The sequence below is a fragment of the Phocoena phocoena genome, chromosome 10, assembly GCF_963924675.1.
Source record: "Phocoena phocoena chromosome 10, mPhoPho1.1, whole genome shotgun sequence".
Taxonomy (NCBI): Eukaryota; Metazoa; Chordata; class Mammalia; order Artiodactyla; family Phocoenidae; genus Phocoena; species Phocoena phocoena.
The window spans coordinates 29,468,019-29,494,488 of record NC_089228.1 but is presented as its reverse complement, the minus strand read 5'-3'; the positions used below and the strand labels follow the sequence as shown (position 1 = coordinate 29,494,488).

Sequence of the window (26,470 nt, the reverse complement as noted above, 5' to 3'; positions counted from 1 at the left end):
CCTTGAACCAGTCACTTAACAAGTGTTCATTCATATTATTTAAAAAATGGTACAAGAGTACTCTGTGGATTTAATTAAATTTAGTTCTATATTATTCAAGTGGTCCGTCTAAAATGACATTTCTCCAAGCAATGGTCAAGTATGTTTGAGAATCATTGGGTTAAAGAAGGTTAAACAGGTTTCTTTATCATGGAACTTTTCAGAAGCTTTAATTCTCTACTGTGTATTATAAAACTCTAAGAGCTGGTGGACTTGGTATGGAGTATTTCCCAAAGTAATGTGATCAAAGTTCCCCTTTAGCATGGATCATCCTGTAGAACTGTTGTTCTCTATAATACATGTCCCTGTATTATATGAGATGCAACAAAGCTAAGAGAATGGTCCCCTTGGCTCTTGGTCCTGAGGTCTGCCCTTCTCATAAGGCCCACTTGACCCCCTTCCTTTCATGGTTTATACCATATCCCTGAATCCTTATAATGATGTCTCTTTCTGCTCTTAAGATAGCTTAAACAAAGGATAGCTTGACTATCATTTGCAAACAAAAGTTAACTAAGGTAAACGTGTACAGGTGCTGTGAGTGAATACTGCTGATTTGTTCATATCTGCAGTGGTCACTTGAGCTAAAACAAAACTCCCAGGTAAACATGATTGCCAACTCGTTGTGGGAGTCTCAGTCTTTGAGCCGAAATACTTCTGTATGTCAAGATGCAATCATCTCATATAAGGAAAGCCACTAAGAAATACCATTACCACGGAAACTAAGACCTTTTGCAGGAGAACAGACAGCATGATTTCCATTAAAAGTGCTTGCCTTTTTCATGTTCCCCTTCTCCTACTTTAAAATGAAAGTGACTTCATTTTCAAGTGACCTTTTAAAAAGTCCAAACATCAAGCACCATAAATATTCAAAATATTCAGAATGAATCCCAGTCCTGTACTGTTAAGTTGGATATGCCTGAAATTCAGAAAAGCCTATTGTGCTTTCTTTAAATAGCCAGCTTAGGAAACAATTCCTATATTCTTCATAGACTTTCTTTATGTTACTTCTGGAGAAAATTTAGAGTGTTTTTTTTTTTTTTTTTTACATACTAAACCATGGGGTAATAAATTGAACCAAAAGCTTTTATAAGAAATTTGCTCTTTCTTCTCCTCTCTCTCTGCTTTTTTGTTTGTTTGGTTTTTTTTTTTTTTTTTTTTTTGAGAGGTGATTTTAGAGACAGATTTTGATTAGCAATGCATATTTGTATAGGGAGACACACATAGATTAGGGGTGGTTATTACGTCATGTCACCTAACAGTGGTAATAATGGTACCCTGGCACAGTGGCACACCTGTCAGGGATTCCTAGGAGTAAAATAATTATTTTTCAAATTAATTTTGCAAAGAAAAAGGAAAGAAACAAAGATTGAAACCATTATAGCAGTCTTGATCAAGAGAAAAAAAAAAAAGTCAAACTCTGTGTTTTACTAAGACAAGCAATGAAAAGAAGAAAGGCACCAAAGTGATATGTGTTTGAAATGTGGGGGGGGGAATTCATTTTTCCCTTCCCCATGAAACAATAACTGAAGAAAATTTAAGCCAAAAAGTTAAGCTGCTTCTGTGTTTGTGTGTGTTGGGGGGACAGGGTTGTTGGGGGCCTGTATTTAGATGCTGGTGATTTGTTTGTAACAAATAAGTGGTTAAATAAGATAGATAAAACTTAGTAGATACAGAAATAGATTTTCCCATAAGGAATAAAAAATTAAAGCATTCAGAAGTATTGTTGAAAACAATGACAACTAAAGATCACTCAAGGACTCCAAACCATCTATTTCAGGCAGAAGGAGAGGAGCCTACAGAAGCTTTATTATAGATAGAAAGTACCACTGGGAATTCAGTTTTTCACATACAAACTGAAAGAAAGACACAGATGTAGGGTGTAAATACACATGCATATATTTCATAGCTATATCCACAGAGAGGCTGAGAAGCAATGATACCCCAGTACCAATAAGCACACTTGACATCCAGATCTTGGTTTCTAAATACCACTGTCCAATAGAAGGAACCAGAATTCCTTGGAGAAATTCTGGAGAAATGACTGATGCCAGGGATGGGACAGGAAATGAACAACATGAGCCTGAAATATCTTGTGGTGTCGGAAAGCAAGAAATGGCTGAAAAAAGGTTATGGAGGCGTGACAAAAGGACACAGGAACCAGCATAAAAGGGCTCCTCTGTCTAAATCTGGGACAATTTGAGCACAAAAAAATAACACAGACTATAACCCATAGAATAAAAATAAAACTGAGTCCATACCGATACAAATAAATGAATAAATAAAAAGAAGAGAAGGGAAAGTTTTTCCTTTGAGTAGAATTCCAACTAATAAATACAAATGTAATGATTAATTAGAAGAATCATTATTTGTCAATCATCACAATAATTGTTTCAGGTAAGAAGCATTCACGAATGCTAAAATGAGTGGGCAAGAGTATGAAAACAGAGAAGATATTTAAATTGTCAAAAAGTATGTGCCTATAAGATACTTACTAATTGCAAAGGGAAAAATAATGATTTGGTAGTGGAGAAACTAGTAGATACTCCATTAACAAATGATCAATGTTTACAAGCATCACCAAGAATGGGACAAATAGATATACTGATAATATGCCTCCTGATGTAACGCATGAAGAAAGATAAAATATTACTTGTGTGGTGTTCCTGCCAAAAATGTAAAATTTTCTGATCATGAAGAAGCATCACATCGGACAAACCCAAAGTAAGGAACAGATCCAAAAACGTCAAGGTCACGAAAGACTAAGAGTCCAAGGAATTGTTTGAGATTAAAGGATGCTAAGACACGTGGTAAATAAATGCAATGTGTGGTCCTGGAACAAACTGTGGACCAGAAAAAAAAGACATTGGCAAAATCTCAATAAGGTCCATATATCAGAAGCAGTATTGTATCAAGCTTAATTTCCTGGCTTAGTGTCTCTCTTTTTCTAACAGAATGTCCTTCTTTTTAGAAAGTACACACTAAAGTATTGGGTTGGCCACAAATTTCGTTTGGGTTTTTCAGTAACATCTTACAAAAACCCAAATGAACTTTTTTGGCCAGCCCAATATTTACAAGCAAAGGGCATCATATCTGTAACTTGCTATCAAAGGTTTCAGGAAGAAAAAAAAAAAAAAAAAAAAAAATATATATATATATATATATACACATATATACACATATATATTTCTTTTTCCTATATATATATATATAGGGAGAGGATATGATGAAGTTAAGCACAGTCAAGAATTAACATCCAAGGAATCTGAAGGAAGAGCATAGAGGAATTCTTCATATTATGCTCGTGACTTTTTTGCAAATCTAAGATTATTTCAAAGTTAAAAGTTAGAGAAGAGCCAGCCAGCCAGACACCCCTAATAGAGTTCAGATCTCAGCTCTGCCACTTAAAAGTATACTTGAACATATTACTTAGCCTCACTGAGGTCTAGTTTCTCCTTTGCTCAGTGGAGTTCACATGACTTCATGGGGTTTCTGTGAGGACAAACAAGATGCTGCAAAGCCCACAGCCCAAGCGCTGTCTCATGAAGCCTTTAACAAGTACAGCTCCTGTTGTTTTTGTGAATCTAAAAATAGAGCAACTTGACTAGGGGGCTGCTACTGTTTTAAAGGCACACGAGGTCAGGTGAGCGCCGGAGACACATGCTTTTTTGTCAGGAACAGGAACACAGGTACCTCACCCCTGCTTTGAAATGGGGCCTTCTATTTTTTTTTTTTCTTTAATGTTTCTATGCAATTGAAGATAACATTACTCTTTCCAGAGTAGGAGGATGAAAACAACTGTGGGCAGGGGCTTCTTTAGAAGAGGGATTGATTTTTTACTTTTAAAGTGGTCTCAGAATATTTAAAAATAGTGATTCCCTTTCCCAAGGCTCCCCCGGCTCCCGCCCCTGCCCCCCCCTCCAGCTGCTCTCTCTGGGCCTTTTCTGCTTCTCGCACCTTCGCCATCTCCTCTCCTCCTCCTTCCTTTTTGCTTCTAATCACTCATATGCCACCTCCTCCTGAAAAATTACCTTCTCCCCTCTTACTTTGTTGCTTGCTTTTGTTTTGAAACAACGTTAATTCCAAATGAACAAAAAGGATGCGTGGGAAGGCAAGGATTCGTGAGTTTAGTTATTCCACCAACTGCCAAGTTTTAAGTTCTTCCTCCAGCTCTCACTAACCTCCTGAGCAACCCAGAAGTTGCAGCCCTCGCTAAAGCCTAGATGATGCTAACCGAAAACCAGAAAATGAATAAGGGGTGGGCGATGCAGTCTTATTATTCATGAGCTCTAAAAATGCCCGAGAATGTCTAATGGTTTTATTAACTATTAAACATATATACCCTACCAAATGTGAAATAGATAGCTAGTGGGAAGCAGCCGCATAGCACAGGAGATCAGCTCGGTGCTTTGTGACCACCTAGAGGGGTGGGAAGGAGACGCAAGAGGGAGGAGATATGGGGATACATGTATAAGTACAGCTGATTCACTTTGTTATAAAGCAGAAACTAACACACCATTGTAAAGCAATTATACTCCAATAAACATGTTTAAAAAAAGTTATAGTAAAGATGTACTCATTATAGATTTTTCCCTTCCAATGTGTTTTCAACATCGAAAACTCTCATTTACTGTCCTTATCTTAATGATGGAGAATGTCTGTAACTCAATCTGGGTTAATCTCCACATGGATAACCTTGAAAGGGGTGGGGGAATTTTTTCTAGCTTATTTCAGTGTGATTCCCCATTATGCGACAGTTCAAAATGTGTATCCAGCAAAATTTTAAAAAATTTTACAAAGGTCTAGAGGGTTGAAACAACTAACCGGGTCCGTAAATCTCAAAAAACCACTTTCCTGAAATACCTTCCTCAATTTTAGGAAACTGAAAACAATAGAAAAATCGAGTACTTTGCTTGACAATGCTGCTGATTACAGACTGTGTTTGGAAGCCAGGGGCCATCTGCTAGGAGGAGAATAAGCGGCCAGATACACATTCAAATCTGATAAAAACACTTTTCAAATCAAGCCTTTAAACAGAAACCATTTCTGAGATGGGAAGACTTTGGTTCAGGTAGATAAAAATGTCCTGAGTGCCTCTATAGCCCTAATTAGCAGCTAGTAACATTTCTGAGATTTACTCTGCCCTGCTTCATTTCATCTAAGCATTGATCATTTTGTTCATTCTTTATTCACCAAATATTTACTGAGCACTTAGGTATTCACCAAATGCCATGCTAGGTTCTGTGACATGATGAGCAAGACAGGCCAGGCCTCGTGGAGCTGCCGGTCTGTCTTAGCTGGTCTGAATTCACAGAATTCCTGAGAAGGGTGAAATAGGTGAGGGTGAGAAACGCTGCTTGAACATCACATAGAAGAAGGGAATGGGGGAGAAGAAAGTAACACCATAACTTGGGAGGGCCAAGGAGTCTATTACCAAGGGCGTGGTTTACTTGATGACAAAGTTGGCCCAGAAATGAATCCAGTGATTTTCTTAGATGTAAACACTTGTGACAGTGACACTGACAGAAAGGAAGAGAGGGAGTGAGGGAGAGGGAAAGACATGGAGACCAGGAAAGAGAAAGCAGAGGGGAGAGAAGAAAAGTCGGGCGTTAGGGTAGAGGTGGATAAATGCCACAGGAAGCCTGTGCTTCTCCAAGTTTGGTCGGGGAATGTTCCCATCGGAACACCTGAGGGGTTTATTTAAAATGCAGATTCCTGGGCCCCAAACTAAGTCTACTGAACCAGAATCTCTGGGGCTGGGATCCTGGGATTGGCATTTTAAACTAGGTTCTGGGTGGTTCTAGGCATTAAAATTTAAGATGCAGTCCTCTGACAACCCCAGGGGCTCTATTTCACTGTCAAGTTGGCCAAGGCCCGCAGTGAATGGATGCCTTCAGAGCCTTGTCCCCACCAGGCAGGCCTGGAACATTCTCCCCCGATTTTCCTGCATCACACACCGTCCTGCTGCACTAAGAAAGCCAGAGTGATCTTGAAGTCGACTGAAGTTACCCAGGCTAGTGGTCCTCACTAGGAATAAGGCCCTGCTCAAGAAACTTCTAGCTGATCATTTATACTTGTACTGTGATGCGGCATATCCTATCCAAATATTAACTGTGGATGGATTCCAACCAGGAAATCCAAGACTGTGTAACTCACACACTGAGCTACTCACTGAGTGATGGTAATAAATACAGGCAATTAATTACGCCCTGGTCTAGTAACTATGTAGTATCAATAATAAACTAAGAAGACCCCTCTTAAACAAATAGATGTGGGAAGTACGAGCATATCTATGTGAATATTTGAGAAGCATAAACAGAATCTTAATTAGTGAAATTGTACTTATAATAAGCACCCAGGCCACGCATCTTCTCTCTGTCTTTTCCAGTTACCTGAATCACTTGTTAAAACTTGCCAAAAGAAAGGTGAAACAACTCTTCACAAATACTGAGTGGTTTTAGTGTCTCCACTAACTGGCTGAGTCTACTGCATTATCCCTGATGCTGGATCCTGGCCAGGTCATCAAGACAGAGATAGCCCATACCAGAGGTTAGCAAACTTTTTATTTTTTAAACCAGAGAGTAAAAAAATTAGGCTTTGCAGTGCAGATGGTCTCTGCTGCAATATCCCAACTCTGCCATTAAAGCATAAAATTTGCCACAGACAATATGTAAGCAAATGAGTGTGTCTGGGTTCCAATAAAACTTTATTTAAAAAAACAAATGGTTGGCCAGATTTAGCCTGCAGGCTGCAGTTTGCCAACCCCAGCCCAAATCATCCTGAGGCAAAATCTAGGCAGTTGCTACCAATAATGAAGCCATGCTCTGCTGTACTGGTTATTAAGCTAATGTCTCTCGTCATCAAATTCACCCTTCGGGACTCTCCTCTGTGATAAATGTAATGACAAGAAAGATGTGCACCATATAGTAAGTGGGGGGGGGGGAAATCAAATTGTTGATAGCAATATCATTTGTTAAAATAAACTAACAAAAACAAGAAACAAAATATGATGCTGTGTGTGTGTGTGTGTGTGTGTGTGTGTGTGTGTGTGTATCATGTTGTATAATAGGTAAGCATCAGGTACAATAATACCAAAAGACCCAGAGCAATAACTTCTGGATTAAGGGATCAGGATGAAAAGAAAAGATGACCAGCCTTTTACTCTACATTCTTTTGCAGGCTTTGAATTTATTACTGTGAACATATACTACTTTTGTAAATTGAAAAAAATAATTTAAAAATATCAGTTTGGAGTGTTACAAATGCTTGAAGACTTCTGTTAACCCATCTCCACTACTTCCCACCTAAGCTTTACAGGGGATGCTACTGTCAATCAGTCATTCATTCATTCATCCATTCCACATACGTGTCGAGTAACCACTGCATGCCAGACACTAGACCAGCAGTGAGGATTTCACGGAGTTCAGCGTCTCGGTGAACAAACAGACATGAATCAAGCGATTATACAAATAAAGCTAAAATGCCAATTGAGACCAGTGATACGAAAGAGACATAGTATCATTCACTCCTTCAGTAAACTATTTATTGAAAACCATAGCCCATTATTGCTGGAGTGCAAAATCTGATGCAGTGAATACAGACAGATGAGACAGAGACGGAGAAAAGAGTAAACATGCCAAGGAGTTTAGACTCAGCACACAGGAGTGTTGTACCTAGCATACGATCTACTTACGATATTCTTGAAATCACTATGAATATGAAATCACGACTGCTATTTTTAAAAGATTTCAAGTGAAATTCCAAGATACAAAGCATTTAGAAGTCTTCCTTGGCTTACCTTCTGCCCTGATATTGCCTGCTTTTTTCACATTTTCAGAATCAGAGGTGGACTAGATGCTCTGACCTTACCACTACCTCAGTCACCTCCTGTTATCATTCTCCCTAATGAGAGACCGAAGGCAGGGGCCCCATCTTCTCTGTGCTAGAGGTGCTATCTTTTAAAAAGGCACTGGGCATGCAACTCTTCTGGAAATAGCTTTCCCCTTCCAAAGGGTTGGGATCCTGGCAGCCATGTTTGTGTGATATGACAACAAACTTGAACAGCTGATCGCAGCTGGGCCAGAATCCCTTCCTTGGGTATTTAGAATAGGGACAAAAGAGAGTGGTCTGGATTTTATAACGTGTTAACTCAAGAGATGTAGGCCTCCCTGTGTTCCGTTATGTGGACTGAACAGAGGCAGATAAAGGCGCTGAGAAAGAAAAGAAGGGTGCAGACAGGCAGATGGAAGATGATCCAGGGCAGATCATTTTACCCAGGTTTCTATTTTTGAGCTCCAGGTTCTTCCAAAGGTCCTGCGACATCCTTCACTTGGGTTCCAAAAGACACTATTCTATACTTACAGTAAATCCTCCCTTTTCACATAAGCAGCTATAAACTAAAAGAGCACTAACTTATGCATGTGTGCATATTCCAAAATATGTTACAGCACTTTCCTGCAATGAGTGTTTTTACTTGCAGTAAGTACTTCAAAGCCAAAACACATCCTAAGGTTATCTTCTCTCCAGAATGTTTTTCTAGAAAGTTTCCATCAGTTTGATGGAAGTTGGATGCCAGGTGGTGTCATTTCAGAGCCTCATATATTCTTTAAAAGCCAGAAACGTAACAATAGGAGAGCAGGTCAGGAGACACTACTTCAAAGCCCTTTCAAGGGCCTCTCCTGTGCCCTTCAGGCAAATACGGTTCTCTTATCAATCCTGGCAGTTATGGGCTGTGTGACCTTGAATAAGTTGCTTACCCTCTCTGAATTTCAATTGCCTCATTTAGATAGGCAATACTACCAGATCTACAAAGGTACTGGGAGGGTAAGTGAAAAACCACCAGAAAAGTGCCTTATACATGGTAAGCTGTCAATTAAAGTTGGCTCTTGATATGATGTTTTACAATTAGAGATACAATCTTAGAAAGATCTCATGGTAGAGTGGGAAAGACACTTGAATGCTAATCAGGGGTCCGGCTGTCATTAACTAGTTGCATGGCCACGCTGGTTACTTCTTCCCCCAAAGTGTACAATTGTGTACATAAAGTGCTGTTCCCTCCATCTGAAATGCCATCCCACGTATCCCGTCACAGAAACCCTAACTGTAATTTACAAGGCATCTCAGTCCTGACTTCTTCAGAAATGCCTTCCTGGCTTCCACAATCAGAGGCGAACTCTCCTTCCTTTATATAAATGAACACTGTGTATGAGCCTCTCTTAGAGGAATTATGAGACTCTGCCCTAATTTAGAGATGCAACACGGCTCCCTTCCCTTCTATTTACTCTGTTTAAAGACAATGCGTCCTCCAAAGTTATGTAAGAACTAAAAGCTTATCCTCCACTATAGATGTCCATCAAATATATTTAATTGGATAATGAACTTGACCATCATTAGTACTAGGCATATGATCCCCTATTATACGCCCACACCAGAAAAGTGCCTGGCACATCATAGACAGTCAATAAATATTTGTTAAATGAGTACATAAATACTCAGACTTGATCAGGAAGGGGTACATAAGGTAACATTTTCAAGGGAACGTGTTTTCAGGCTAATTTAGTTTGCCCAAATGTGGGCTTTGAGGTTGAAAAGAAGTTGGGGACTTATAAGAACAAATGGCCCCACGTGTGATGGAAAAGCTACCATCAACTATCATTTACAAGATGGAGTCCATAATTTGGTGAGGGACAGATGACAGCTGGCTACTTAATTCCAAATGTTTCCACAAAAGGTAATTTTGGATATTGGGGGATTAGTTCAAGTTGCCTTCATTTTTTAAAAATTTATTAATTTTTTTAATCTATATTTTTCGCTGCTTTGGGTCTTTGTTGCTGTTCACAGGCTTTCTCTAGTTGTGGTGAGCGGGGGCTACTCTTCGTTGCGGTGCGCGGGCTTCTCATTGCGGTGGCTTCCCTTGTTGGGGAGCACAGGCTCTAGGCGTGCGGACTTCAGTAGTTGTGGCTTGTGGGCTCTAGAGCGCAGGCTCAGTAGTTGTGGCGCACGGGCTTAGTTGCCCTGTGGCATGTGGGATCTTCCCGGACCATGGCTTGAGCCCGTGTCCCCTGCATTGGCAGGCGGATTCTTAACCACTGCATCACCAGAGAAGTCCTCCCTTCTTTTAAAGAGCTATCATCAGTGGTCCAAACAAACACAAGTAATTAATCTTCGTTGACTTTACAATACACTTATTTTATTTAGAGCTATTACCAAAGTTTATAAGAATTTTATTAATCCACTTAGTACTTTTTTTTTTTTTTTTTTGAATTGTGTCCCCAACAGACAATGAGCTCTGTGTGGGAAGAAACTGTAACTCTCTGGTCCAATTTTGTATGTCCACTGTCTGACAGAGAGTAGATGAGGCTCAATAAATGTTGAATGAATAAATGTGCAGATGGCAGCCTGGATGGGTGGCTGAGCGGAAGGATGAAAGGAAGGAAGCCAGTGAGCCAGCCAGATGGCCTTCTGGGTCACAAATCCAAATAATAAAAGCAAGTTGCAACAGCAACAAAAAAATCAGTCTCATGACATTATAGGAGAAATAAAGACTCACCCACCTACAGATGACAGGACAACAACAAAAAAACGTGAATTAAAATAGGTACAGTAACAACAACAAAAACAATACCAATAGCAGCCAGCATTTATATAGCATGTATCGTGTGCCAGGCACTGTTCTAAATGTGTTACATATGTAAACTCTTAATTCTTAATGTGGAAAAAAGGTGAGTACTCCTTCTTGGTCCAGAGGCAAAACTCTCTCTCAGGGGAATGTGACCATGGCTACCACCCCCCCACAACACACACACAACAATGGTCCATGATCACCTGGCAGCATTCAATTCTGAAAGCAAATTTAACCCCTCACTAAGTGTCCAGCCAACAAGACTACGTGGTTTCCCAGCCTGGAAATCTGAAGAATCTATGTGCAATTTGTTTCCCGCAAAATTATCACTGCCTCCTTCATACCCATCACTGGAGAAGTTACTTTTCAGACCCTTCTACAGCTTGGGAATACTAAGTAAGCCCTAATGGGTTCAGAAGTCGGTAATGACACTGCTAATCTGGTGGTTTGTTTGGGAGCAAGTCAGTCTCCCTTCTTCAAAGGAAAAACAGGATTATCAAGTGAGCCAGAAGAACTGTCTCCACATGACTGACAGGAAGAAAAAGTAATCGCCTTTGAAGTGTCACAACGTATAATACCTCTGCAGCGTTCTCTTTCTTCTTCTGACACCCATGAGGAATTGAAGGGAAGGGAGCCTCTTACAACGACCAATGAAGTGAATGAAGATGACAACCCTCTCTCTGCTGTCTACCAAGAGAGTGACACGCTGAGGTCTTAGCGGAGAGCCGACATGATGTAAAGTGTCTCTGATGGGCTCCTCTGATGCTTGGCTCAGTGCGTACCTGCTGCCAAACAGACCACATAGGCTGTGGGTAAAAAACAGATCTGAGGAGACAAGAGTTACTGCTTCTTAGATGCCAACGGCCTGTGGACCTATTGTGAGATGATCTGCTGTGTGAGCTTGAGGGTGAAGTAAAGTCCTCAAGGTACAAGTGGATTAACTCAATGAGCAAAGCAAGACGGAACAGGTAAGAAACGCTCCATGCTATTTCGAAATGATATTTCAACATACTCATCCACTGTTATCAACCAGCCACAATGTTCAGACTGACAATAGAAGACCATTAACCTCTTCATCTCAGCTCACTGACAGAGAGGTAGGCAGTTCTCCCCTTGGAAAAAGCACTGCTCTACAGCAGCTTATTTAGTAAATGTATCTTCACAAATGCAAATAATGCAGCTGAAACAGCGGTGACTTTCACAAACCTTAAGAAGCAGGAATGATCAGACCGGTGAGAAATTTTATTCTCATAAGCTTTCTCTTTCTAAACTCTGCTGAAGCTTGTCTAGGCAGGCTGAACTGCAGTAAAAAATAATGCTTTGAGGATAGATTTATAGGAAGGAAGAGTCTTTGGTTTGTTGACAAGAAAGTAAAAAACTTCCTGGTGTGATAGCCAAAATGTCACCTAAAATACCCCTGACCCGGTCCTAGATCCTACTGGCTGTAGCATAGATGGCTGACACTTGTTGGCAGCCTGGGGTGATCAGGGGCTGGGGAGGGATTGGACGGCTCCATGTCATCCGGCATAGAAAAATCCTCTCTGGGGCCTTCCCTGTATGGAAGAGAATTAGGTTGGTTTGGGATATACCATGATGCCCCCAACCTGATAATCAGCCTCAGGTAGCTGCCTATGGTACCTGTTACTCACAGGCCCTATTACTCCTGACTCATATAAGAAAGATAAAGATATTTTAACAGTCTTCTCTAGATATACCTGCAAACAAATGACAACCACCTTTCTCAGAAGCTCTGCCTGGCAGGTAGCAGACACATATATATATTCATTTTATATATCTATATCTATATATATATATAGAATGAATGAATGAATGATTATATAGCACAGTTGTTTCATAAATACAATTATTTTACACTGATTCAACTGCCCGCTTGGTACCATGTGAGATCTGTGTAAAGATCTTTAGTCTTTGTTATGACGTGGCCTCAGTACACAGCCAACTTCTTCTAGTTCTCAACTCAAGAAACAGTGATCTGTTCCAAAGACAGAAGGCAGATCAGTTATGGAAGATGGAGAAAGCAGTGTTGGGTCTATATGTAGTAGTTTAGGGATGATGGAAAATTTTTTCAAGGTAATTGTTTTACTCTACACAATTTCTAAATTAAGGCACCTCTTAGATTAAAAACCATGTACAACATGGTAGCATTTCTTGATTAGTCACTCTAGGGTTGCGTTTATTTCAGACATACGTCTCAGACAAAGGATGAGTATAGTAAGAACAAAGTCTACAAGAAACCATCAGGAGAGGACTAAGAAGTGGAGGAAAAGGAAAGAATGAAACAAGGGCAAACTCAAGTCTAACAAGAGGCGCCAAGCTGTCTGAGCTAGATGGCAGAGCAAAACAATAACACAAATGACAACAGTAACAACGACATTCACCGTGAGCAAAGAACCCTGTCAGTAAATAGGAAAAGATCAGCCTTAAGGGTCTTAATAGCTGCTTATAACTAAGTTCTTCATGTAATCTCAGGGGGCAGGAAGGAGAAAACTAAACATACTGAATGCTAGAACCAGCTTAGTGTCAGCAACATCTCTGCCACAGAGAAGGAAAAATTCCAAATGGAAAAAGAAAATTCTACTTTATGTCCAAACATCATGAATTCAGGAAAGCAAATGAAGAAACCACTGCCTCACTTACATGGCACTGTATCAGCTTCCTATGACTGTTGCATCAAATGACCACAAACTTATTGCCTTTAAACAACACAAGTTTATTATCTGTTATGTAGGTTGGAAGTCTGACACAGGCCTCACTGGGTTAAAATTAAGGTGTGGGCAGAACTGAAGTCCTTTCTGGAGGCTCCTTCCTCGGTTCTAGAGGCTGTCTACATTCCTTAACTCACGGCCCCTTTCCTCCGTCTTCAAAGTCAGCCATAGTAGTTCAAGTTCTTTTCACATGGCATCAGTTTGACCTCATTTTCTGCCTCCCTCTTCTACTTTTAGGGCTCCTGTGATAACATCAGGCCCACAGAGATAGTCCAGGATAATCTCCCTACTTTCAGGTCAGCTACTTAGCAACCTCAGTTTCGTCTGCAACCTTAATTCCCCATTGCCATGTAAGGACATTTATCCACAGTTTCCAGGGATTAGGACCTGGGCACCTTTGGGGAGAGGGGGAATCTTCTGTATTCTGCCTACCAAAGGAATCAATCTTTCAAATTTACTTCTTTTTAAAAAAAAAAGAAATCCTTCTAGCTCCAACTACTACGAGGACAAATGAGGTCTTCTCATTTGTATAAACTATGTATATATGTTATGAGAATCATACTTTCTGGCTAGGCAGAACTGAATATGTGTGCTTGTTACAAAAAAAAAAAAAAAATTCAGAAAACCAAAATAACACTGGGAGGAGGGGGAACAGGATACGGTGTCTGCAAACATCCGACTTTACCCAGTACACAGTTACCAAGGAGGTCTACCCACTCACAACGTTTCCCCTATCTCGAGTTCTTCATCATTTATTTTGTTATGTCTAGTATATTTGGAGAATGATTTCTAATGAGTTTCATTGCTATGAGCAGTCTAGACACTTACGGTAAATTAAAACCTCATTAAGTGCGAAGGTATCGAAACAACAGCAGATCTACCTTCCACTGAATATATTTTAGGACGAGAGTTCTGCTTCATCCGACCCCCTCAACAAGAACAGCTCATCAAAGTCACAGTTCTAGTGACAGAACACAACCAGCACCGATTTCTATAGCACCTGAAAAAAAAAAAAAGCCCATACAGGCAGTACATCTGGTTCGGAAATAAAATTAAATACTATAACATTGAGGCATCAAGCACTCAGATCCATTCCGTCGTTTCCCATCCAGAGACGCCCTAATGGAAGTTGGCATTCCAAAGTTAAATCCCAGTTCTGACAGCATCTCTCCTGTCAGACACCTGTCAAAATGCAGTAAGACACTTGTGAAAGGGAAACAGATGCCCAAGCCACATCGTATTTCCCTGCGATTCCTGACTTAGAGGGTTCATGTCACCAAGCAAACAGGGTGGTAGCTGGGTGCCACTGGGGCTGTACCGTCATTTGCAGACGAGGAAGAGAAAAAGAAGGAAAGATGACACCTCGGAAGGAAGTGCCACCGTGTTTTAAGTTTAGCAAACGATTACGAGCATAAAAGGACAGCTCTGAACAAGCTTAAATTTCTGGATTCAGCCAAAGTCTTGATCCGGGACAGCTCTGAACAAGCTTAAATTTCTGGATTCAGCCAAAGTCTTGATCCGGGTTAGAGGCAGGGAATTATTATTTTTTTAAATATCTGTTTTACATAATGAAGGGGCAGTGGCTTTTATGCAGATGAGTGCTTTGAAGGTTCACAACACCAAATGGGCTTCGTTAGCTTAGCTGGGCAATTATAAAGCAGGAAGTAAAAAGCTGAGATAAAGCCTTATCTTCAAAAAGGTCTGAAGCAGGATAGCTAAAAGTAAGAGGTGGCGAGGATGCATTTTGTACATTTATTCACTTGGAGGCAAAACATCTATAGCTCTCCATAGCTTCGAAAGCAGAGCGTACATCCCATTTAAGACCCAAATGAGAGAAACAGGTGGTGTGTTATAAGGCTTTGCAGGAAGTCTTGAAGTAGTTCCCAAACATTTGTAGGTTTCACGAAGCCTTTCTCTATGTGTTCTAAATGCCTTTTCTATTGTTTTCCAGTTGCTTTTCTCATTTCTCCCCATGTGTATTTCAAAGGAAATTGGAGAGCTTAAAATGTGGCTAAATAACACCGCACTAAGCAAACAGTGAATAAAGCCTTAAGAAATTCTTTTAGATGCATATTCCTCCTCTTCTGATTAGGAAACTGCAATATCCCAAATGAGCCTTGCTCAGGAGAAAGGCTATTTGTTTACCAGGCAGCCAAGCACACAAGCGGGAAAGTTTGGGCTGAAAGGACTAAATCCAATTCTCAGCTATTTCAGTACAGATGTTTTTCTAGATAGTCAGCCACTACACTTGTTGAAGAATCAGATTAATCAAATCTCTCAGGGGCTGAGAAAGGCAAAACCATAGCCTGTTAGCTCTGCAAAGGACCATCCAAACTAGTCTAATCTGTTGCAGCCACCTCATTTTAAAGAGGAGAAATCGAGTCCCACAAAAGCTTACTGACAGTCCTGAGTATCACTGAGTCACTAACAGGGTTAAGTCCCAGGGCTCCTGTTCCTCATGCTGGCCTCTTCGCATCCCTCTGCACAGCCTCCAGGGCAGCTGCCTTCAAGAGGAAGGGAGTCCTAGAGAGACCAGGTGTACATATACACCTGGAAGGGGTCATCTGTCAGCTTGTTTTCTGCATATTTTCTTTCTCCCAGACATTCCAGTGGCAGATTTCTGTCTTGTTTTTTGCATGTTTCCCTCCCTTTTCCCCAGTTCCTACTGAAGCAGATACACAAACTCAAAGGAATGAAGTGCTGGCTAAATAGGGAGCCCAAAGTTTCACAGCATGTTTACAGAACAAATTGTTTGAGGACCCAGAGACCAGGAAAAGCTCAGGCTGGGGAAGGAGCAAGATGACACAGGAGGGCGTAACTCTAGCGTGTAGAAGGAATGGAAAAGCGTGAGTCTTTAAAGAGTTAGGGTCCCAATCTAGAAGACCAGGTAGCCACGGGCAAGCTTACTTCAATCTCAAGTGAGGACTTTGGCCAGTGCCCCCAAACCTTAGTCTAGGTACCAGCCTCAACCTGGATTGGCTATTCCCCTATAGATAACCCAACATCCTATGGTCTGGGAGACCCACCAGCAACACAAACTTATATAGCATGGTAAGAAGGGGAAGCTTTACTCCCTGACCTTCAGGATGGGTTTGAACAGAATGAGAGGAATTTCCCCAGGAGCCCAGGGTGGCAGCGCATAGAGGGCACACCTTCCCTCTGATGTATATTGTGTTCACTCGGTGTCTTGCTCCAGTTTTCTAGGATAGCTTCAAGTAAACATTCTATGAGCTCACCACTTGTTATCTTATCTCACACTTGACCTGACTTCTAATATGGAAACGCTAATCAGTCGCAGGATGGTAGTTGATTGTTTCGATCTGTCTGGTGACCCTGGCACTCAAGGCCTCTCCAGGACCACTGCACCTGCCCTTCTCACCTCCTCTCTGTGACCCAAAACCAAATCCTCTAGCCAAATGGGATCACATGCAGTTGCCAGAACATGTCCCACATGTGCGTCTACTAGTGTTTGCTCATTCGTATCTTCCCACCTGAAAGGCCCTCCCTTCCCTTCCGCACCTCTTAATCATTTCTCCGTCCACCAATTAAGAACTTCTGACATTTAAGATGACTCACAAATGGAACGGGACGGCCTAGGAGGAGGAGAGTCTATCAGGTGTTCAAGGAGAAGGGTAAGACAAACAACATGTTAAGGTTATACCAGAGAGGGGTTGGGCTAAAAAAATGAAAATACAATAGCTTTTAGGTGCCAGATACTGTGCCAGGCATGGACTGTACAGTATTCTCACAACCGCCCCAGGGGGGAGGTACAATGATCCTCATTTTATAGGTGAAGCCCAGGAAGGTAAAGTTCCCACCATCACCCCCTTGGATTCAGACCAAAGCAGTAGGACTCGAGAGCCGGCTGTTAGCTCACACCTCTATATGCCTCTAATGGTCCTTCCAATGCGGTATTCCTGGCATCTTATAACATCACTGTTCCCACTGCTTGGGGCCCTCTCTGAATGCCTCAGTGGGGTGCCATCGCTCCTTCCTCCGTGCGCTCTTAGCTCTTCTCTGTTAATGTTTTCACCAGCCTCAGCTGACATATTTGTACATGTACTTACCTCATCTCACCTACTAGAGTGTAAACTCCTAGGAAGCAGGAACTCTGGTGCATCTACTCACAGAGCACTCACCCTGCCTGAAACACAGCCGATACTCAAGTTCTCTTTCTTGAATGAACACCTCCCACAATGCTTCACACACCCAGTACTTTATTAATGGTCCTTGTATTTGTTGATGATCACCGCTCAAACTACTGTTAAGAATCAAGGTTTCTGGGACTTCCCTGGTGGTCCAATGGGTAAGACTCCACGCTCCCAATGTAGGGGGCCCAGGTTCGATCCCTGGTCAGGGAACTAGATCCCGCATTCAGGCCGCAACTAAGAGTTCGTATGCCACAGCTAAGAAGTCCGCATGCGGCAACTAAGAGATCCCACATGCTGCAACTAAGAGATCCTGCATGCCGCAACGAAGATCCCGAGTGCCACAACTAAGACCTGGCTCAGCCAAAATAAATTAAAAAAAAATTTTTTTAATTGAAAAAATAAAGAATCAAGGTTTCTAACAATAGCAGCCCAGAGTCCCCTTTGTTTGCTGAGAGCACTGCCCTTACTTTGACAAGCTGGCCAACTGGATGGTCTATTCTCACCAGGCTCAGGGCAGTCCAAAAAGCCTTCTTCTCCAGCCAAGAAGTGCTGTTACAAAATTCTTTTTGATTATCTGAAACCATAAAATTCTTCATTGGTGCCAAAGTGCGAACAAAATCATTTGCTTTTGGCATTTGGACAAGTCCAGAATTGCGTTACTTATAAAAGCTGCTCTTTAAAAATCCTAAGATGTTTCCACCTGCAGGCATATTTAGGGGACCCTTCTTTGCCTCACCACATGACCTTGAGTTGGTCAAGTTCCCCCTTTCCACGGAGTCTCTCTTATGGTCTTGCATGAGAAACATCACAAATTACTAGGACTGTTCTGTCTTGGAGTTAAGGGGGCTGTGAGGACCGTGGTTACCTGGACACTAGGATGAATTCATTCCCCTCTTACTAACAGTAAAGTCATGACTCCTTACCCCTGAAACTGAAAGATAAAGCCATGTTAGAGCAATCAGACAAAATTAAAATAAAGACCAATATGTCCCCCTTTCACTTAATTTTATTCTCCAATTACTGCATGTGTGACATTAAAGACCCACTTTCCCTTTCTACCAAAGAACAGGTACATATTAAGCCATTTACAGCTAAGGTCCTGATTCTGCAGGCAAAGGATATTCACTAGTTCACATTCCTTTTGGTTCTATTTCCAAACTATATATTGTTCATTTGTTTCCATCCCCAATTCTACCACCCCAGTGCAAACCACCATCGCCTCTGACCCGGAAAGTATTGCGATATCCTCTCCTGAAGGGCTTCCCAGTGTTCCCTCTTGCCCCACTCATCCCTTCTCCCCACAGCAACCAGAGACAAATGTCAGTCGGGTCATTGCCACCTCTGCCTCCATGGCTTTGCACTGCACTGACAATAACCAAGCTGGCCTGCAAGGCCTTGGGTGATCTGATGTGGCACATGTCCAAATGGCTGTGTCCACCCTGGGCCACTCTCCCTCACACCCCTGGGCTCCAGGCTGCCGGCCTCCTCCCACAGCTGAGCACTCGCTGTTCCATAGGCCTGGAGCTCCCTTCTCTCACCTTTCCCTGCCTGGCTCCTACCCCTCCTTTAGACCCAAGATAAGTGTCACCTCCTCAGAACGTCCACTCTGACTACCCAGTCCATAAGTACCTCCGCCTTCCCTCACTCCACTTCTGCTATTTTCTATCACATTGTATATATTTTTTCCTCCTGGAATTTATTGCCCAGTTTTCAATTATCTTCTACACACACACACACACACACACACACTTATGTATTTTCAGTTTTTCCCATTGAAACTTAAGTTCCACGAGGACATGACTTTGTTGATCTTGTTTGACAATGTATCACCTATTGACCTGAAAAACATCATATACATGCAAATAATGTCCATGGAACAAATAAACCAATGAACCTACGTTCCGTCACATTACAAGATCTGCCACTACCTGGGCCTTTGCCACTCCTTCCAACCTCAACATCCAATTATGAATGGCACACTGAGTCCTTTGCTATCATGTGAACAAGTCATTCTTTTTTCTTGGCTCTGTAATTTTATACCAGCTCTTGCCTCTTTCTAGGACATCTTTCTCCCCTACCCAACTCAAGTCCTCATCTGCTCAAGGCCCAGCTTAACTATTACTTCCTCTAAGATTTCAAAGGAAACTTTGAGTGTCTCAAGGTAAAGTTAAATGCAGCACGAATTTGTTAAAATAAATGCCTTTCAGTGGGCGAGTACTAAAAGTGTATGAAAGAAGGCTAAATCATGCCTTTATTTTCAACACAAAAACTGACATGGAGAAGGCGTTCCAGTGTTGGGAGCAGCAAAGCTGGCTTTAATAACTACATCGCACAGTAGACCATTTAGTGATAAGTATAAAGTGTTGTGGATGTGTGAAAGAGGGATGGATTCCAGATGATACACACAGGGGCAAAGGGGAAGGCAACACTGAGTAAATGATCTGGGACTTTCTACTTTCACTTCTAGTGCTCAGAGACACTTAATCCAAAATGATCTGACATTTCTTACTTGTGTTTCTAGGAGAGCCTCCAGGACCCTGGGCATATATAGTCACAATCCAAAGCTCCTTATGAAGACACAAAGTAAGAGTCTTCAAATCCAAAGTTCCTGCCGTGCCCATTAAGCTATTTTGGAAAATTAATGCTAAGTGAGTAAGATGTTAAAAACAACCTTCATCTTTAATGTGTAATGAAGCATCTCTTAGCAATAAAGGTCACTGATGTCAATAACACTCCCTCTGTAGAGCTTCCTTTAGATTCATAAAGACCATTGTCACTAAGATCATAAAATTCAAGGGAGAATAAAATGAAAAGAACGTACAGGATAATCTTTTTGTTAACTGAAGAGAAACAACACACCTACATACCAAAGTACTTGAGTCTTGTGTTAGATAAAATCATAATTATAGTCAAGGATACATTTAACTGCTCATACATTTGAGAAGGCACTCTATGGGGAACTGTCAAAAGTCAAACAATTCCCAAACTCTTTCTTCCTGAGCAAATGTAACAGTTAATATTATTCATCATTGCAGTACGAAAATTATGAAGCTTATGGTCCCATTGCTTCTTCTTAAAAAAAAAACAATATATAGCACACCAGTCAGCTTTATCTGGACCATCCTTTTTTCCACATTCTCCATTCTAGGTAGCTCTCCCTCCTGTCATCCTATGGAAGGAGATGGTTGTGTTCCTATAGTGATAGATTTATTTTTTGCTTGATAAATACATTGCATATATTTGCCCCCACCCAGTAATATGTCTTCATTTGCACTTCAAATGAATATTAAGTTAAACCAATTTTAAGGATATCTTGAAGGCACAATCGTATCACTTCTAAAAAGCAGATCATTTTCTGAGTTAGAAGGCATATCCTTGCAGATACTTTCGAGGCAGAGGGAAAGCTATGCCTATGCATAATGGGCCTTTTATCAGATATGTGCTCACATTTCTGTTTCAAATTTGCATTCCTTGATTCCTAAATGGTTTTTTGGGACTAAGAAAAGTAGACTCTTTTACAACCCTGCCACACAAAAAAATTCATAACTCATTTTGAACACCCCCCCAAAAAAAAAGACTGTCACCAAACCAGTATGCTACAGACTAAACAATGTGACCAAAGATAACTTTTCATTTAGTTTTCATCACTGAATGGCCCTTGGATCCCTGAGAAAGTCACCTTGCCAACTCATCATGTGCCAACCAGTGTTCATGAAATGCCAATTCTGTGCTAGAACTTACCTGACATAAAGAAATCTACTTGGTGTTCAGTGCCCTTATTCAGTGACTTGGTGGTAACTATCTCTGACATGACCTTAATCGCTTCAAATCACTATAAACGACTTTATATCAAGAGTAGCATGAGATTGACTTGAACACACAATGTGAAAGTCTTAGGGCTTAACTCATGCTCCCTCCATTTTGTACAATCACTTGGTTTCTAGAAAAGAGACAGAGGAAGAGAGAGAGGAGGGGGATGCATCTTTATCATTGAGAAGTACAATGTAATCCACAAGGACATGAAAAGAACAATCACTCACAGATGGAGGGTGAGAATTCCTGCTAAAAGTAACACTGAAATCAAGCAACATTATATTAATGACCTCTAAGAATGTGAGATCAGAAAGAGAAACTGAGACCTTTTTAGACTCCCCTCTATGCCCCATCACATTTTGCTATCCACAGTGAAAACCTGAGAAACCAGCTACCTCACCAAAGTTGAGTTCAAATTTAGTCACTTAAGTCACTGAGAATCTATTAAACTTAGTTGCCAGAGGAACAGAACCTCCTTTTCAGAAAGGAGACTGATATTTCTTTCAGTCTCCACCGGCTTTAGTCACTTAAATCCAAGATCAAAGAGGGTTGTTTAATTCCCCTCTTGAAGCTCTTACTGTCTTAGAGTATTTTAAAATAAAATAAAAATCTAACAGTAAAAGAGCACAATTAAGCCTAATTTGTGCCTCAACATCTGGCTGGGTGAGGGCTTCCCCGCACTTCACATAGGTACAGTAAAGCACCGCACTTTTTAATTAAAACCACTCACTCTGTTTCCCCAACCAACAATGAAGTTGTTGTTTGGGTACAAAACTCTCCAGGAAAAGGCTTAAGGTAACAAAGTGCCAAGCAAACATTGGTTCAGGGTCTAGGCTGCCTGACCTACCTTAAAGCTCATCTCAACTCTCTTTTATAGATGCTAGGATTTCTTTGCTACTGCATAGAAATAAATGCACACAGGCACCCCACACACATATACACAATCTCTCAATAATCTTGCTACAGTAAAATAGCTTTTGTGCTCTATCTCAATGCGGAACAGAATACCTGGGAAAGCACAAACAGAGAAAATACTCTTAGTTTTGGGGATCGAGATAGCTGTGCTATCTCTAGTTTTCTGGGACTTATATTTAAAATGTAAAGGACCAGACCTCACCTGACCTTTTACGCCTGCTTTAGTGATCAGAGTAGAAACATAGAATGTGAGACTCCAAAGCTGTGCTTTCTACTCAGCTAATGGTACTGATAAAGAACCATCTCTTAATTAGCTTAACCCTGAGCTAACTTCCTCTGATCTGCCATGTATCATTAAATATGTTAGCAAGACAGAAATGTGAGATGCAGCAGCTTTCACACCCAAAATTTCAACTCCAAATGTATAAAAAGATAAATGTGAATTTCTTTTTTTTTTTTTAGTTGAAAGCCCATATTGAAGGATTTTATTTTCACTCTAAAAACTTCCAACATCATGTTACAAGAGGAAAAGAGGAAAAAGGGTAGTAATATTAGTGGCAAGGGATGAATTTTCAGAGAAAAGAATTCTAAATCAAACCAGAAGAATCTCAGATGCCCAGCCAAGGACACTGATACAACTCAGAAGAAATGAGAATCCCCAATCCTGTCTCTTCTCCCAAAGGGCGCATGTGGTACCTGCCCCGCTCACTGGTCTCCCACTTTTAGGAGTGAGTCTGAAAGCCACAATGTTGATGCAAGGCAGGGAACATCTAGCACTTGGGCAATTAAGAACCTGGAAGGCAGAATCCAGCCCCACCTATACAGTGCCTCTATATGGCTAATTTAAATAAAATTTTATTTTATCCTTTTAAATTTGGAGGCCTTTAGAAATGTAAAACATCTTAGTGAAAATTTCTCTCTCTATAAGGAAATGAAACAGTTTTGGAATACAGGACTCTCCTATATTTATTTCTAAATATAACTAAGAAAGATGAGTGATAATTCACACTGGTTCTATAATAGGTGAATAAATGCTTTTAAAAATAAATAAATCCTTTTATTTATAAAACTAATAAATCCTTTTTAAAACCTATTTTACATGCGTTTGAAAATAAATCAGGCCAATGTTTTCCTAGGAAAAGGCTTATTTGGTTAAACAAATTTTGACCTTTAGAAGTCTTAATACTTTTTTTTCCCCCACAAAGGATTCTGTTGTGATGGTTGAATCAATCTATACATTCAGAGCATATAACATAGATAGAACTTCACAGTAAACTATCTTGTTACAGATAGGTTTTCTTATAGATAAAAATGCAGATATACAATTCATACTCTTATCAGAATAACCTACCAAGAAGGAGATTAAAATAGACTTTATAAATACACGTAATTTTTCAATATAATCTTTTATAAATACCAGAAAGGTTTTCCTCTACGTGGAAACTCTCAGTTTGCTTTGAAAAGCCATTACCTATTTGCTGAGACACATCAATTTTAATCATTTAATTAAAACACACACACGCGTGCACACACACGTGCACACACACACACACACACACACTATTCTGGGAAAGTTTTGAAAGGGCACTTAGAGTAGCCAAAAGGTCTTTAAAAACCTCTCCAAGGTTTCATCTTCATGTATACACTAGTCTGATTACTCGGACATTGGTCAATTTAATCTTAATTCAGTTTTACGGATTTAGAGACTGGCTTTGCTTGATTTTTACCATATGCGTCATTTCAGTAAAATTAGTTAAAAGCTAATTCAGTGAGTACACGTTGCAGTTATCTCCGTAACAGAGCATTACGTTTTTATTTGAGATTTTTGAGGGAGTCCCTCTGAATTGAGGAAGAAGACCAGAGGTTTAGACACGATTTCAGATTCTGTACTTGTAGGAGCAACTGTTTGAGGGCTCCTAAAACTAGTTCAGAAGTAGCTCAAAAGTTGGTTCTCAGCCAGTTAAGCCAAAAACACAGGTCAATCATTTCTGTGTATTTGCTTTGTTTTTATTTTATGCCTATCCAGTACTCACCCCCACCCCATTTTGCTGCAATTCTTATTGTGTGGACTCTTGCTTGGATACAAAGTGCCTATTTCCCACTAGTAGCCAGAACTTTCCCTCTTCCCTGCCAGGGCCTAGAGCACAGAGGCCTTCTGGCCTGACTGATTTTGCTAAAATTTGTTGTGCTTCTCATTTCCTGGCCCTCAAACCCGCCTTAGTTCCTTCTTTTTCCAAGTTGTGTCTTTTAGCCACTCATAGATCTGTGAGCTCTCACTGTCAACCTAGTAATCCTCCTTTTCCTAAAGACAACCAGAGCTGGTCCCCACAGTGCCAGTGGACAGCTTGGGAACTAGAAGAGCCTCACACACTGTTAATTCTGCTCTAGATGCAGTGAAAGAGACGGAAGGGAGGAAGAGAGAGATTAAAATGACAACACAGAAACGCTGTTTCAGCCGGGATGTTTCTTCCCCTCCACCTCAGGTATTAAAATAGGGCTGATTTTCTAAGTTCAGCAGAAGAGCCCAGAAGAAACTAACATTTCTATGTTAGTTCTTCAATTAACATCATTCACACAAGGAATCTGCCAGCAAAATCTGGACTTGAACTTGTCAAGTCACCTCGTGCTTCTCAAAGAGTATTACGCTCCATAAAACACAATTCTAAAAGTGAAATAATTCTCCATTTTAACTCTACAAGTGCCTTAGGGAATCAAAACAAAACAAACAAACAAAAAAAGAACCTATCTCTGGCTTATTCCTAAAGAGAGAATAAATAAGATATACTTCTTGGACCAAATAACTGGAAAGATTACAACCCTTAGGGTTCCTGTTCCAAAGATCTCCAAATCCCAGCAGGTCTGGCAAAGCAGAAGAGAAAAGGGGCTGGATATACATTACAAGAGTAACATGAGCAAGTGCTTAATGGTTTTCTTAAATGCTGCCGAAAATGGCTTGTGTGTAAATAAGTACCCTACAGTATCGAGACTTAGCAAGAAGAAAAGGTGAAAATGGAACTCAAGGGACCCAGAGTTCTCAGCTAGTCTGCTTGTGTTTGCATAAATCTGACCTTTCTGTAGGTGAAGCTCTTTTTCACAGCCTGTAGCTGAAGGTGAAGCTCTCGGTTGGCTGCTAACCCCTAGGAACGGTCAGAAGGAAACCAATGACATGATTACTGTAGTCCCCTCCCTTTCTCTAAATAAGATAATAATTGCCCAAAGTGGCATTTTAAGCTGACTGCTTTGACAGATGCTTCTTGAAAAACTACTGGGAATGTTAAAGGACTCCTGTTTTAGAGGTTTTGATCATATACTCAATGATTCATGCAACTCAAAGAGGCCAACATTTGTCCAATGTTAGGACTATATAGGAAACAGAAAACCTGTATCCCAAGGACAACCTTCTTGACCTTTCTCTTCCCTGGGGTCCTCTCTTGTGAATTGAGAGGGTTGGGCCACCCCCCGAGAATGATGATACAAGTTTGTGGTCAGAAAGATTTGGAAAACGCCAGGTTAAACATCAGGGCTTTGCTGAGCATATAATATACAAACATGCAGAGGGTGAAGCTCTCACACGGGCAGAGAGGCAGAGTAGAGTTACAGCCTTCCAACTCATTTCATCGTCTTGCAAAGTTCCTCCCTGGAATACAAAGATGAACTAAATAATCACCACAACCCTTTCTAGCTTTGTATAACATTTATGCTACTTTCTCACTAGTACAAAAGGACCCAAGGAAATGATTAAGGGAGGTAAAAGGGTCTCCTTAAAAGAATCCAAAGATTACTAGACAGACATTATTGTTAGTGGTTTAGTGATGTAAAGAAGGTGCACTTCAGAGTCAAGCATACAAACTCAAATCCTGTTTCTGCCTTTTGCTAGCTGTGTCCTTAAGATAAATCACTTAACCTCTCTGATTCTCAGTTTCTTGATCTGTAAAATAGAGATACTAATTCATATCATAATAGAGATACATAATTCATATCTCTATTTTCATAACGTGTTTTAAAGAAAAGTTCTAAGATAGCAAGCACCATGTCTTATATATATTATAGTTATGTTATCTCAGCTATTCGATAATCATTTTATTTATTTCAATAATCATTGAGGTTGAGACCTATTCATCATCACCTGTTTAAGAAAGGGAGCTTAACATAAAAGTCACTCACAATGTCTTCCCACTTTACGATTTAATGATTAGCTTTAAAATTTG

General features: G+C 40.6%; 1 protein-coding gene across 1 annotated transcript in view; it reads right to left on the bottom strand.

Moving 5' to 3' along the window:
* Positions 1–26,470, bottom strand: part of FHIT (fragile histidine triad diadenosine triphosphatase) — a 754,377-nt gene that overhangs the window by 318,598 nt on the left and 409,309 nt on the right. The window lies entirely within an intron of this gene.